This window comes from Trachypithecus francoisi, unplaced genomic scaffold (assembly GCF_009764315.1).
Source record: "Trachypithecus francoisi isolate TF-2019V2 unplaced genomic scaffold, Tfra_2.0 Lachesis_group8, whole genome shotgun sequence".
NCBI classification, from domain to species: domain Eukaryota; kingdom Metazoa; phylum Chordata; class Mammalia; order Primates; family Cercopithecidae; genus Trachypithecus; species Trachypithecus francoisi.
In genome coordinates, this window is record NW_022681473.1 from 58788076 (window position 1) to 58802869 (window position 14794).

A 14794-nucleotide genomic window follows, 5' to 3' on the forward strand; every position below is an offset into this window, starting at 1 on the left:
CGTGGTGTTTGGTTTTCTGTTCTTGCAATAGATTGCTGAGAATGATGGTTTCCAGCTGCATCCATGTCCCTGCAAAGGAGATGAACCCATCCTTTTTTATGGCTGCATAGTATTCCATGGTGTATATGTGCCACATTTTCTTCATCCAGTCTATCACTGATGGACATTTGGGTTGGTTCCAAGTCTTCGCTATTGTGAATAGTGCCACAATAAACATACATGTGCATGTGTCTCTATAACAGCATGATTTATAATCCTTTGAGTATACACCTAGTAATGGGATGGCTGGGTCAAATTGTATTTCTAGTTCTAGATCCTTGAGGAATCGCCACACTGTCTTCCACAATGGTTGAACTAGTTTACAGTCCCACCAACAGTGTAAAAGTATTCCTGTTTCTCCACATCCTCTCCAGCACCTGTTGTTTCCTGACTTTTTAATGATCGCCATTCTAACTGATGTGAGATGGTATCTCATCCTGGTCTTGATTTGCATTTCTCTGATGACCAGTAATGATATGGATTTTTTCATGTGTCTGTTGGATTCATAAATATCTTCTTTGGAGAAGTATCTGTTCATATCCTTTGCCCACTTTTTGATTAGGTTGTTTGTTTTTTCTTGTAAATTTGTTTAAGTTCTTTGTAGATTCTGGATATTAGCCCTTTGTCAGATGAGTAGATTGCAAAAATTTTCTCCCATTCTGCAGGTTGCCTGTTCACTCTGATGGTAGTTTCTTTTGCTGTGCAGAAGCTCTTTAGTTTAATTAGATAGCATTTGTCAATTTTGGCTTCTGTTGCCATTGCTTTTGGTGTTTTAGACATGAAGCCCTTGCCCATGCCTATGTCCTGAATGGTATTACCTAGGTTTTCTTCTGGGGTTTTTATGGTTTGAGGTCTAACATTTAAGTCTTTAATCCATATTGAATTAATTTTTGTATAAGGTGTAAGGAAGGGATCCAGTTACAGCTTTTTGTGGATGGCTAACCAGATTTCCCAGCACCATTTATTAAATAGGGAATCCTTTCCCCATTTCTTGTTTTTGTCAGGTTTGTCAAAGATCAGATGGTTGTAGATGTGTGGTATTATTTCTGAGGGCTCTGTTCTGTTCCATTGGTCTATATCGCTGTTTTGGTACCAGTACCATGTTGTTTTGGCTACAGTAGCCTTGTAATATAGTTTCAAGTCAGGTAAGGGGATGTCTCCATCTTTGTTCTTTTGTCTTAGGATTGTCTTGGCAATGTGGGCTTTTTGGTTCTATATGAACTTTAAAGTAGTTTTTTCCAATTCTGTGAAGAAAGTCATTTGTAGGTTAATTGGAATGGCACTGAATCTATAAATTACCTTGGGCAGTATGACCATTCTCACGACATTGATTCTTCGTATTCATGAGCATGGAATGTTCTTCCATTTGTTTGTGTCCTCTTTTATTTTGTTGAGCAATGGTTTGTAGTTCTCCTTGGAGAGGTCCTTCATATCCCTTGTAAGTTGGAGTCCTAGGTATTTTACTCTCTTTGAAGCAATTGTGAATGGGAGTTCACTCATGATTTGGCTCTCTATTTGTCTGTTATTGGTGTATAGGAATGCTTGTGATTTTTGCACATTGATTTTGTATCCTGAGACATTGCTGAAGTTGCTTATCAGCTTAAGGAGATTTTGGGCTGAGATGATGGGGTTTTCTAAATATACAATCATGTCATCTGCAAACAAGGACAATTTGACTTTTTCTTTTCCAAAATACGCTTTATTTCTTTCTGCTGCCTGATTGCCCTGGCCAGAACTTCCAATACTATGTTAAATAGGAGTGGTGAGAGAGGGCATCCCTGTCTTGTGCAGGTTTTTAAGGGGAATGCTTCCAGTTTTTGCCCATTCAGTATGATATTGGCTGTGGGTTTGTTATAAATAGCTCTGATTATTTTGAAATACATTCCATCAATACCGAATTTACTGAGAGTTTTTAGCATGAAGGGCTGTTGAATTTTGTCAAAGGCCTTTTCTGTATCTATTGAGACAATCATGTGGTTTTTGTCTTTAGTTCTGTTTACATGCTGGAATACGTTTATTGATTTGCATATGTTGAACCAGCCTTGCATCCCATTGATAACGCCCTCTCGATCATAGTGGATAAGCTTTTTGATGTGCTGCTGCGTTTGGTTTGCCAGTATTTTATTGAGGATTCTGCATCAATGTTCATCAGGGATATTGGTCTAAAATTCTCTTTTTTTGTTGTGTCTCTGCCAGGCTTTGGTATCAGGATGATGTTGGCATCATAAAATGAGTTAGGGAGCATTCCCTCTTTTTCTATTGGTTGGAATAGTTTCAGAAGGAATGGTACCCACTCCTCTTTGCACCTCTGGTAGAATTCGGCTGTGAATCTGTCTGGTCCTGGACTTATTTTGGTTGGTAGGCTATTAATTATTGCCTCAATTTCAGAGCTTTTTATTGGTCTATTCAAGGACTCCACTTCTTCCTGGTTTAATCTTGGGAGAGTGTGTGTGTCCAGGAATTAATCCATTTCTTCTAGATTTTCTAGTTTATTTGCCTAGAGGTGTTTATAGTATTCTCGGATAGTAGTTTGTATTTCTGTGATATCAGTGGTGATATCCTCTTTATCATTTTTATTGCATCTATTTGATTCTGCACTCTTTTCCTCTTTATTAATCTTGCTAGCGGTCTATCAATTTTGTTGATCTTTTCAAAAAAAAAACAGCTCCTGGATTCATTGATTTTTTGAAGGGATTTTTGTGTCTCTATCTCCTTCAGTTCTGTTCTGATCTTAGTTATTTCTTGCCTTCTGCTAGCTTTTGAATTTGTTTGCTCTTGCTTCTCTAGTTCTTTTAATTGTGATGTTAGGGTATCAATTTTAGATCTTTCCTGCTTTCTCTTGTGGGCACTTAGTGCTATAAATTTCCCTCTACACAATGCTTTAAATGTGTCCCAGATATTCTGGTATGTTGTATCTTTGTTCTCATTGGTTTCAAAGGGTATCTTTATTTCTGCCTTCTTTTTGTTATCTACCCAGTAGTCATTCAGGAGCATGTTGTTCAGTTTCCATGTAGTTGGGTGGGTTTTCAGTGAGTTTCTTAATCTTGAGCTCTAGTTTGATTGCACTGTGGTCTGAGAGACAGTTTGTTATAATTTATGTTCTTTTACATTTGCTGAGGAGTGCTTTACTTCCAATTACGTGGTCAATTTTGGAATAAGTGTAATGTGGTGGGGAGAATAATGTATATTCTGTTGATTTGGGGTGGAGAGTTCTGTAGATGTCTATTAGGTCCACTTGGTGCAGACTTGAGTTCAATTCCTGGATATCCTTGTTAACTTTCTATCTCGTTGATCTGTCTAATGATGACAGTGGGGTGTTAAAATCTCCCATTATTATTGTGTGGGAGTCTCAGTCTATTTGTAAGTCTCTAAGGACTTGCTTTATGAATCTGGGTGCTCCCATACTGGGTGCATATATATTTAGGATAGTTAGCTCTTCTTGTTGAATTGATCCATTTACCATTATGTAATGGCCTTCTTTGTCTCTTTTGATCTTTGTTGGTTTAAAGTCTATTTTATCAGAGACTAGGATTGCAACCCCTGCCTTTTTTTGTTTTCTATTTGCTTGGTAGCTCTTCCTCCATCCCTTTATTTTGAGCCTATGTGTGTCTCTGCACGTGGGATGGGTCTCCTGAATACAGCACATTGATGGATCTTGACTCTTTATCCAATTTGCCAGTCTGTGTCTTTTAATTGGAGCATTTAGCCCATTGACATTTAAGGTTACTATTGTTATGTGTGAATTTGATTCTGTCATTATGATGTTAGCTGGTTATTTTGCTCATTAGTTGATACAGTTTCTTTCTAGCATTGATGGCCATTACAATTTGGCATGTTTTTGCAGTGGGTGATACCAGTTGTTCCTTTCCAGGTTTAGTGCTTCCTTCAGAGTCTCTTGTAGGGCAGGCCTGGTGATGACAAAATCTCTCAGCATTTGCTTGTCTGTAAAGGATTTTATTTCTCCTTCACTTACGAAGCTTAGTTTGCCTGGATATGAAATTCTGGGTTGAAAATTCTTTTCTTTAAGAATATTGAATATTAGCCCCCACTCTCTTCTGGCTTGTAGAGTTTCTGCTGAGAGATCCGCTGTTAGTCTAATGGGTTTCCCTTTGTGGGTAACCCGACCTTTCTCTCTGGTTGTCCTTAACATTTTTTCCTTCATTTCAACTTTGGTGAATCTGACAATTATGTGTCTTGGGATTGCTCTTCTAGAGGAGTATCTTTGTGGCATTCTCTGTATTTCCTGAATTTGAATGTTGGCCTGCCTTGCTAGGTTGGGGAAGTTCTCGTGGATAATATCCTGCAGAGTGTTTTCCAACTTGGTTCCATTCTCCCCGTCACTTTCAGGCACACCAATCAGATGTAGATTTGGTCTTTTCACATAGTCCCTTATTTCTTGCAGGTTTTGTTTCTTTCATTTTACTCTTTTTTCTCTAAACTACTCTTCTCACTTCATTTCATTCATTGGATCTTCAGTCACTGATACCCTTTCTTCCAGTTGATCGAATCAGTTACTGAAGCTTGTGCATTTGTCATGTAGTTCTTGTGCCATGGTTAGCAGCTCCATCAGGTCATTTAAGGACTTCTCTGCATTGGTTATTCTAGTTAGCCATTTGACTAATCTTTTTTCAAGGTTTTTAGCTTCTTTGGGATGGGTTTGAACTTCCTTCTTTAGCTTGGAAAAGTTTGATCATCTGAAGCCTTCTTCTCTCAACTCATTAAAGTCATTTTCCATTCAGCTTTGTTCCATTGCTGACAAGGAGCTGTTTTCCCTTGGAGGGGAAGAGGTGCTCTGATTTTTAGAATTTTCCACTTTTCTGCTCTATTTTTTCCCCATCTTTGTGGTTTTATCTACCTTTGGTCTTTGATGATGGTGATGTACAGATGGGGTTTTGGTGTGGATGTCCTTTCTGTTTGTTAGTTTTTCTTCTAACAGTCAGGACCCTCAGCTGCAGGTCTATTGGGATTTCCTGGAGGTCCACTCCAGACCCTGTTTGCCTGGATATCATCAGCAGAGGCTGCAGAACAGCAAATATTGCTGAACAGCAAATGGTACTGCCTGATCATTCCTCTAGAAGCTTCATCTCAGAGGGGTACCCGGCCATGTGAAGTGTCAATCTGTTCCTACTAGGCATGCCTCCCAGTTAGGCTACTCAGGGGTCAGAGACCCATTTGAGGAGGCAGTCTGTCCCTTCTCAGATCTCAAACTCCATGCTGGGAGAACCACTACTCTCTTCAAAGCTCAGTTGGAAATGCAGAAATCACCTGTTTTCTGCATCACTCATGCTGGGAGTTGTAGACTGGAGCTGTTCCTATTCGACCATCTTGGAACCCTCTAGCTTTCCATTTTAACGTCATGTAGAAGTGAAAAGCAGCCGTAGTTTTGGACTGACCAAATTCCAATAGCCTCTCAGCATCAGAGGAAGACTACTTCTTTTGAAGCAGATTCTTAAACTATTAATAGAGGGAAGAATTTTCAGATGATATATTAGACTCCATGTGTACTAAGTAGATGGTTGTTGGAGCAGTTAGTGGAAATGAACAAGAGTTACGTGACTGCATTTGTACTCCAGACCTGAAGAGACCTTCACATTGGTTGCTTGAGTAATGATAAATAATTACATAAGAATGGAGTTGGGTGCAAGAGCTCGTGCCTGTAATCTTAGAACTTTGGGAGGCCAAGGCAGGGGGATCACCTGAGGTAAGGAGTTTGAGACCAGCCTGGCCAACATGGTGAAACCTGGTATCTACTAAAATTACAAAAATTAACCAGGCATAGTGGCAGGCACCTGTAATCCCAGCTACTCAGGAGGCTGAGGCAGGAGAATTGCTTGACCCTGGGAGGTGGAGTTCTCAGTGAGCCAAGATCGCACCACTGCACTCCAGCCTGAGTGACAGAGAAAGACTTCGTCTCAATAAATAAATGAATAAATAAGCAAATAAATAGAATGGAAAAGTGGAAAAGGATAAAGAACAATATTCCTACTTGGAAATTTGACAGTCTTTTTGAAAATGCACATTTTTACATTGCCTAAAGTTAAAACTAAAATAAAGAATGAGAGGATTCCATTCCAAGATGGCCAAAAAGGAATAATTCCGATCTGCAGCTCCCAGCATGATAGACGCAGAAGTCGATGATTTCTGCATTTCCAACTGGGGTGCCTGGTTCATCTCACTGGGACTGGTTGGAGAGTGGGTACAGCCCATGGAGTGTGAGCCGAAGCAGGGCGGGGCATCACCTCACCTAGGAAGCACAAGGGGTTGGTGAATTTGCCTTTTCTAGCCAAGGGGAGTTGTGACAGACCATACCTGGAATATCAGGACACTCCCACCAAAATACTGCACTTTTCCAATGGTCTTAGCAAACAAGACATCAGGAGATGATGTCCTGTGCCTAGCTCAGTGGGTCCCACGCCCACAGAGCCTTGCTCACTGCTAGCACTGCAGTCTGACATCAATCTGCGAGGCAGCAGCCAGGCAGGGGGAGGGGTGTCCACCATTGCTGAAGCTTGAGTAGAGAAAGAAAGCAGCTGGGGAAGCTCAAACTGGGTGGAGTCCACCACAGGTCTGCAAGACCAGCTGCCTCTGTAGACCCCACCTTTGGGGGCAGGGCACAGCTGAGCAAAAGGCAGCAGGAACTTCTGCAGACTTAAACGTACCTAACTGACAGCTCTGAAGAGAGGAGTAGTTCTACCAGTATGGTGTTTGAGCTCTGAAAATGCAGAGACTGCTTCCTCAAGTGGATCCCTGACCCCTGTGCAACCTAACTGGGAAACACTTCCCAGCAGGGGCCAAATGACACCTCATACAGGCAGATGACACTCTGGGACAAAGCTTCCAGAGGAAGGATCAGGCAGCAATATTTGTTATTCTGAAATATTTGCTGTTCTGCAGCCACTGCTGATGATACCCACGCAAACAGGGTTTGGAGTGGACCTCCAGCAAAGTCCAACAGACCTGCAACTGGGGGACCTGACTCTTACAAGGAAGACTAACAAACAGAAAAGAATGGCATCAACATCAACAAAAAAGACATCCACACCAAAACCCCATCTGTAGGTTACCAACATCAAAGACCAAAGGTAGATAAAACCACAAAGATGGGAAGAAACTAAAGCAGAAAAGCAGAAAATTTCAAAAACCAGAGCATGCCTTCTCCTCCAAAGATCACAGCTCCTCATCAGAAATGGAACAAAGCTGGAAGGATGGAGAATGACTATGATGAGCTGACAGAAATAGGCTTCAGAAGTTCGGTAATAACAAACTTCTCCCAGCTAAAGTAGGACGTTCTAACCCATTGCAAGGAAGCTAAGAACCTTGAAAAAAGATTAGACAAATGGAAACTCAAATAAACAGTGTAGAGAAGACCTTAAATGACCTGTTGGAGCTGAAAACCATGGCATGAGAACTACATGCTGCATGCACAAACTACTGAAGCCAATTCCATCAAGTGGAGAAAGGGAATCAGTAATTGAGGATCAAATTAATGAAAAAAAGTTAGAAGAGAAGTTTAGAGAAAAAAGGAGTAAAAGAAATAAACAAAGCCTCCAAGAAATATGGGACTATTTGAAAAGATCAAATCTATATTTGATTGGTGTTCCTGAAAGTAACAGGGAGAATGGAACCAAGTTGAAAAACACTCTGCAGGATATTATCCACGAGAACTTTCCCAACCTAGCAAGGCAGGCCAACATTCATATTCAGGAAATACAGAGAATGCCACAAAGATACTCCTCTAGAAGAGCAATCCCAAGACACATAATTGTCAGATTCACCAAAATTGAAATGAAGGAGAAAATGTTAAGGGCAGCCAGAGAGAAAGGTCACGTTACCCACAAAGGGAAGCCCATAAGACTAACAGCGGATCTCTCAGCAGAAACTCCACAAGCCAGAAGAGAATGGGGGCCAATATTCAACATTCTTAAAGAAAAGAATTTTCAACCCAGAATTTCATATCCAGCCAAACTAAGCTTCATAAGTGAAGGAGAAACAAAATCCTTAACAGACAAGCAAATGCTGAGAGAAACTGCATCAACTAACGGGCAAAATAACCAGCTAACATCATAATGACAGGATCAAATTCACACATCACAATAGTAACCTTAAATGTCAATGGGCTAAATGCCCCAATTAAATAAAACACGGGGACTGGAAGACTGGAGAGTCAAGACCCATCAGTGTGCTGTATTCAGGAGACCAATCTCACATGCAGAGACACACATAGGCTCAAAATAAAGGGATGGAGGAAGATCTACCAAGCAATTGGAAAGCAAAAAATAAAAAGCAGTGGTTGCATTCCTACTATCTGATAAAACAGACTTTAAGCCAACAAAGATCAAAAGAGACAAAGACGGCCATTACATAATGGTAAATGGATCAATTCAACAAGAAGAGCTAACTATCCTAAATACATATGTACCCCATTCAGGAGCACCCAGATTCATCAAGCAAGTCCTTAGAGACCAACAGAGATATTTAGACTCCCACACAATAATAATGGGAGACTTTAACACCCCACTGTCAATATTAGACAGACCAATGAGACAGAAAGTTAACAAGGATATCCAGGACTTGAACTCAGCTCTGCACCAAACAGACCTAACAGACATCTACAGAACTCTCCACCCCAAATCAACAGAATATACATTATTCTCTGCACCATATCACACTTATTCCAAAATTGACCACATAGTTGGAAGTAAAGCACTCCTCAGCAAATGTAAAAGAACAGAAATCACAAAAAACTGTCTCTCACACCACACTGCAATCAAATTAGAACTCAGGATTAAGAAACTCACTCAAAACCCACCCAACTACATGGAAGGTGAACAAGCTGCTCCTGGATGACTACTGGGTACATAATGAAATGAAAGCAGAAATAAAGATGTTCTTTGAAACAAATGAGAATAAAGACACAATGTACCAGAATCTCTGGGACACATTTAAAGCAGTATGTAGAGGGAAATTTATAACACTAAATGCACACAAGAGAAAGCAGAAAAGATCTAAAATCTACACCCTCACATCACAATTAAAAGAACTAGAGAAGAAAGACCAAACACATTCAAAAGCTAGCAGAAGGCAAGAAATAACTAAGATCAGAGCAGAATGGAAGGAGATAGAGACACAAAAAAACTCTTCAAAAAATCAATGAATCCAGGAGCTGGTTTTTTGAAAAGATCAGCAAAATTGATAGACCACTAGCAAGACTAATAAAGAAGAAAACACAGAAGAATCAAACAGACACAATAAAAGATAAAGGGATATCACCACCAATCCCACAGAAATACAAACTGCCATCAGAGAATACTACAAACACCTCTACGCAAATAAACTAGAAAATCTAGAAGAAATTGATAAATTCCTGGACACGTACACGCTCCCAAGACTAAACCAGGAAGAAGTTGAATCTCTGAAAAGACCAATAATGGGCTCTGAAATTGAGGCAAAAATTGAGGTTTTCCAACCAAAAAACGTCCAGGACCAGACAGATTCACAGCTGAATTCTACCAGAGGTGCAAAGAGGAGTGGGTACCATTCCTTCTGAAACTATTCTAATCAATAGAAAAGGAGGGAATTCTCCCTAACTCATTTTATGAGGCCAACATCATCCTGATACCAAAGCCTGGCAGAGACACAACAAAAAAAGAGAATGTTAGACCAATACCCTTGATGAACATCGATGCAAAAATCCTCAATAAAATACTGGCAAACCGAATCCAGCAGCACATCAAAAAGCTTATCCACCATGATCAAGTGGGCTTCATCCCTGGGATGCAAGGCTGGTTCAACATATGCAAATCAATAAACATAATCCATCACATAAACAGAACCAACGACAAAAATGACATGATTATCTCAATAGATGCAGAAAAGGCCTTCAACAAAATTCAACAGCCCTTCAGGCTAAAAACTCTCAATAAACTATGTATTTATGGAATGTATCTCAAAATAATAAGAGCTATTTATGACAAACCCACAGCCAATATCATACTGAATGGGCAAAAACTGGAAGCATTCCCCTTGAAAACTGGCATAAAACAGGGATACCCTCTCTCACCACCCCTATTCAACATAGTGTTGGAAGTTCTGGCCAGGGCAATCAGGCAGGAGACAGAAATAAAGTGTATTCCATTAGGAAAAGAGGAAGCCAAATTGTCCCTATTTGCAGATGACATGATTGTATATTTAGAAAACCCCATCATCTCAGTCCAAAATCTCCTTGAGCTCATAAGCAACTTCAACAAAGTCTCAGGATAAAAATCAATGTGCAGCATGTTCTCACTCATAGGTGGGAACTGAACAATGAGATCACTTGGACTCGGGAAGGGGAACATCACACACTGGGGCCTATCATGGGGAGGGGGGAGGAGGGAGGGATTGCATTGGGGAGTTATATATATAAATGATGAATTGATGGGTGCTGACGAGTTGATGGGTGCAGCACACCAACATGGCATAAGTATACTATGTAACAAACCTGCACGTTATGCACATGTACCCTAGAACATAAAGCATAATAAAAAATATAAATTAAAAAAATCAATGTGCAAAAATCACAAGCATTCCTATACACCAATAACAGACAGAGAGTCAAATCATGAGTGAGCTCCCATTCACAATCGTAGAAAGAGAATAAAATACCTAGGAATCCAACTGAAAAGGGATGTGAAGACCTCTTCAAGGAGAACTACAAACCACTGCTCAATGAAATAAAAGAGGACACAAACAAGTGGAAGAACATTCCATGCTCATGGATAGGAAGAATCAATATTGTGAAAATGGCCATACTGCCCAAGATAATTTTAAAAAACCTAGACAATACCATTCAGGACATAGGCATGGGCAAGGACTTCATGACTAAAACATGAAAAGCAATGGCAATAAAAGACAAAATTGACAAATGGGATCTAATTAAACCAAAGAGCTTCTGTACAGCAAAAGAAACTACCATTAGAGTGAGCAGGCAACCTATAGAATGAGAGAAAAAATTTGCAATTTTTCTCTTTTCTGACAAAGGGCTATAATATCCATAATCTACAAAGAACTTAAACAAATTTACAAGAAAAAAAAACAAACTACCCCATCAAAAAGGGGGCAGACACTTCTCCAAAGAAGAAATTTATGCAGCCAACAGACACATCAAAAAATGCTCATCATCACTGGTCATCAGAAAAATGCAAATCAAAACCACAATGAGATACCGTCTCACACCAGTTAGAATGGTGATCATTAAAAAGTCAGGAAACCACAGATGCTGGAGAGGTAGGAATGTGGAGAAATAGGAATGCTTTTACACTGTTGGTGGGACTGTAAACTAGTTCAACCACTGTGGAAGAGAGTGTGGTGATTCCTCAAGGATGTAGAACTAGAAATACCATTTGACCCAGCAATCCAATTACTGGGTATATACCCAAAGGATTATAAATCATGCTATTATAAAGACACATGCACATGTATGTTTATTGTCGCACCATTCACAATAGCAAAAACTTGGAACCAACCTAAAGTCCATCAATGATAGAGTGGATGAAGAAAATGTGGCACATATACACCATGGAATACTATGCAGCCATAAAAAGGGATGAGTTCATATCCTTTGCAGGGACATGAAACTGGAAACCATCATTCTCAGCAAACTATCACAAGGACAGAAAACCAAACAACGCATGTTCTCACTCACAGGTGGGAATTGAACAATGAGAACACTTGGACACAAGTGGGGAACATCACACACAGAGGCCTGTCATGAGGTGGGGACCAGGGGGAGGGATAGTATTAGGAGAAATACATAATGTAAATGATGTGTTAGTGGGTGCAGCAAACCAACATAGCACATATATACCAATGTAACAAACCTGCATGTTATGCACATGTACCCTAGAACTTAAAGTATAATAATAAATAAATTAAATAAAGAATGAATAAAATAGAATTGAAAGTACCAGTTTTAAAGTGAGTAAAATAACAATGACAGAAATTTGTTGAGCATATTGTCTAAAATTTTTTAAATATGGACTTGAGGATATATGAATGTGTTTTTAAACATTAAAACAATTGACCAATGGAACAGAACAGAGTCCTCAGAAATAATACCACACATCTACAGCCATCTGATCTTTGACAAACCTGACAAAAACAAGAAATGGGGAAAGGATTCCCTATTTAATAAATGGTGCTGGGAAAATTGGCTAGCCATAAGTAGAAAGCTGAAACTGGATCCTTTCCTTACTCCTTATATGAAAATTAATTCAAGATGGATTAGAGACTTAAACGTTAGAACTAATACCATAAAAACCCTAGAAGAAAAACTAGGTAGTACCATTCAGGACATAGGCATGGGCAAGGACTTCATGTCTAAAACAAAAAAAGCAATGGCAGCAAAAGCCAAAATTGACAAATGGGATCTCATTAAACTAAAGAGCTTCTGCACAGCAAAAGAAACTACCATCAGAGTGAACAGGGAACCTACAGAATGGGAGAAAATTTTTGCAATCTACTCATCTGACAAAGGGCTAATATCCAGAACTTATAAAGAACTCAAACAAATATACAAGAAAAAACAAACAACCTAATCAAAAAGTGGGCAAAGGATATAAAGAGACATTTCTCAAAAGAAGACATTCATACAGCCAACAGACACATGAAAAAATGCTCATCATCACTTGCCATCAGAGAAATGCAAATCAAAACCACAATGAGATACCATCTCACACCAGTTAAAATGGCAATCATTGAGGGCGGAGCAAGATGGCCGAATAGGAACAGCTCCAGTCTCCAACTCGCAGCGCGAGCGACACAGAAGACCGGTGATTTCTGCATTTTCAACTGAGGTACTGGGGTCATCTCTCTAGGGAGTGCCGGACAATCGGTGCTGGTCAGCTGCTGCAGCCTGACCAGCGTGAGCTGAAGCAGGGCGAGGCATCGCCTCACCTGGAAGCGCAAGGGGGAAGGGAATCCCTTGTCCTAGCCAGGGGAACTGAGACACACAACACCTGGAAAATCGGGTAACTCCCACCCCAATACTGCGCTTTAAGGAAACAGGCACACCAGGATAATATATCCCACACCTGGCCGGGAGGGTCCCACGCCCACGGAGCCTCCCTCACTGCTAACATAGCCATCTGCGGCGATCTATCCACAAGGCAGCAGCAAGGCTGGGGGAGGGGCGCCCGCCATTGCTGAGGCTTAAGTAGGTAAACAAAGCCGCTGGGAAGCTCGAACTGGGTGGAGCTCACAGCAGCTCAAGGAAGCCTGCCTGTCTCTGTAGACTCTACCTCTGCGGACAGCGCACAGCTGCAGTCCAACAGGGGAAAGAGCGGGGGCTGGTGCAGACGCGAACGACTCTGTCTGACAGCTTTGGGGAGAGCCGTGGATCTCCTAACGTGGAGGTTGAGATCTGAGAACGGACAGACTGCCTGCTCAGGTGGGTCCCTGACCCCTGAGTAGCCTAGATGGGAGTCATCCCCCACTAGGGGCAGTCTGACACCCCACACCTCACAGGGTGGAGTCACCCCTGAGAGGAAACTTCCAAAGAAAGAATCAGACAGGTACACTCGCTGTTCAGCAATACTCTATCTTCGGCAACCTCTGCTGCTGATACCCAGGCAAACACGGTATGCAGTGGACCTCAAGCAATCTCTAACAGGCCAACAGACAGTCCTTCGGACTGTCAGATGGAAAACTATCAAACAGGAAGGACACCTATACCAAAACCCCATCAGTACGTCACCATCATCAAAGACCAGAGACAGATAAAACCACAAAGATGGGGAAGAAGCAGGGCAGAAAAGCTGGAAATTCAAAAAATAAGAGTGCATCTCCCCCTGCAAAGGAGTGCAGCCCATCGCCAGCAACGGATCAAAGCTGGTCAGAGAATGACTTTGACGAGATGAGAGAAGAAGGCTTCAGTCCATCAAACCTCTCAGAGCTAAAGGAGGAATTACGTACCCAGCGCAAAGAAACTAAAAATCTTGAAAAAAAAGTGGAAGAATTGACAGCTAGACTAATTAATGCAGAGAAGATCATAAACGAAATGACAGAGATGAAAACCATGACACGAGAAATACGTGACAAATGCACAAGCTTCAGTAACCGACTCGATCAACTGGAAGAAAGAGTATCAGCGATTGAGGATCAAATGAATGAAATGAAGCGAGAAGAGAAACCAAAAGAAGAAAGAAGGAAAAGAAATGAACAAAGCCTGCAAGAAGTATGGGATTATGTGAAAAGACCAAATCTACGTCTGATTGGGGTGCCTGAAAGTGAGGGGGAAAATGGAACCAACTTGGAAAACACTCTTCAGGATATCATCTAGGAGAACTTCCCCAACCTAGTAGGGCAGGCCAACATTCAAATTCAGGAAATACAGAGAATGCCACAAGATACTCCTCCAGAAGAGCAACTCCAAGACACATAATTGCCAGATTCACCAAAGTTGAAATGAAGGAAAAAATCTTAAGGGCAGCCAGAGAGAAAGGTCGGGTTACCCATAAAGGGAAGCCCATCAGAATAACAGCAGATCTCTCGGCAGAAACTCTACAAGCCAGAAGAGAGTGGGGGCCAATATTCAACGTTCTTAAAGAAAAGAATTTTCAACCCAGAATTTCATATCCAGCCAAACTAAGTTCATCAGTGAAGGAGAAATAAAATCCTTTACAGATAAGCAAATGCTTAGAGATTTTGTCACCACCAGGCCTGCCTTACAAGAGACCCTGAAGGAAGCCCTAAACATGGAAAGGAGCAACCGGTACCA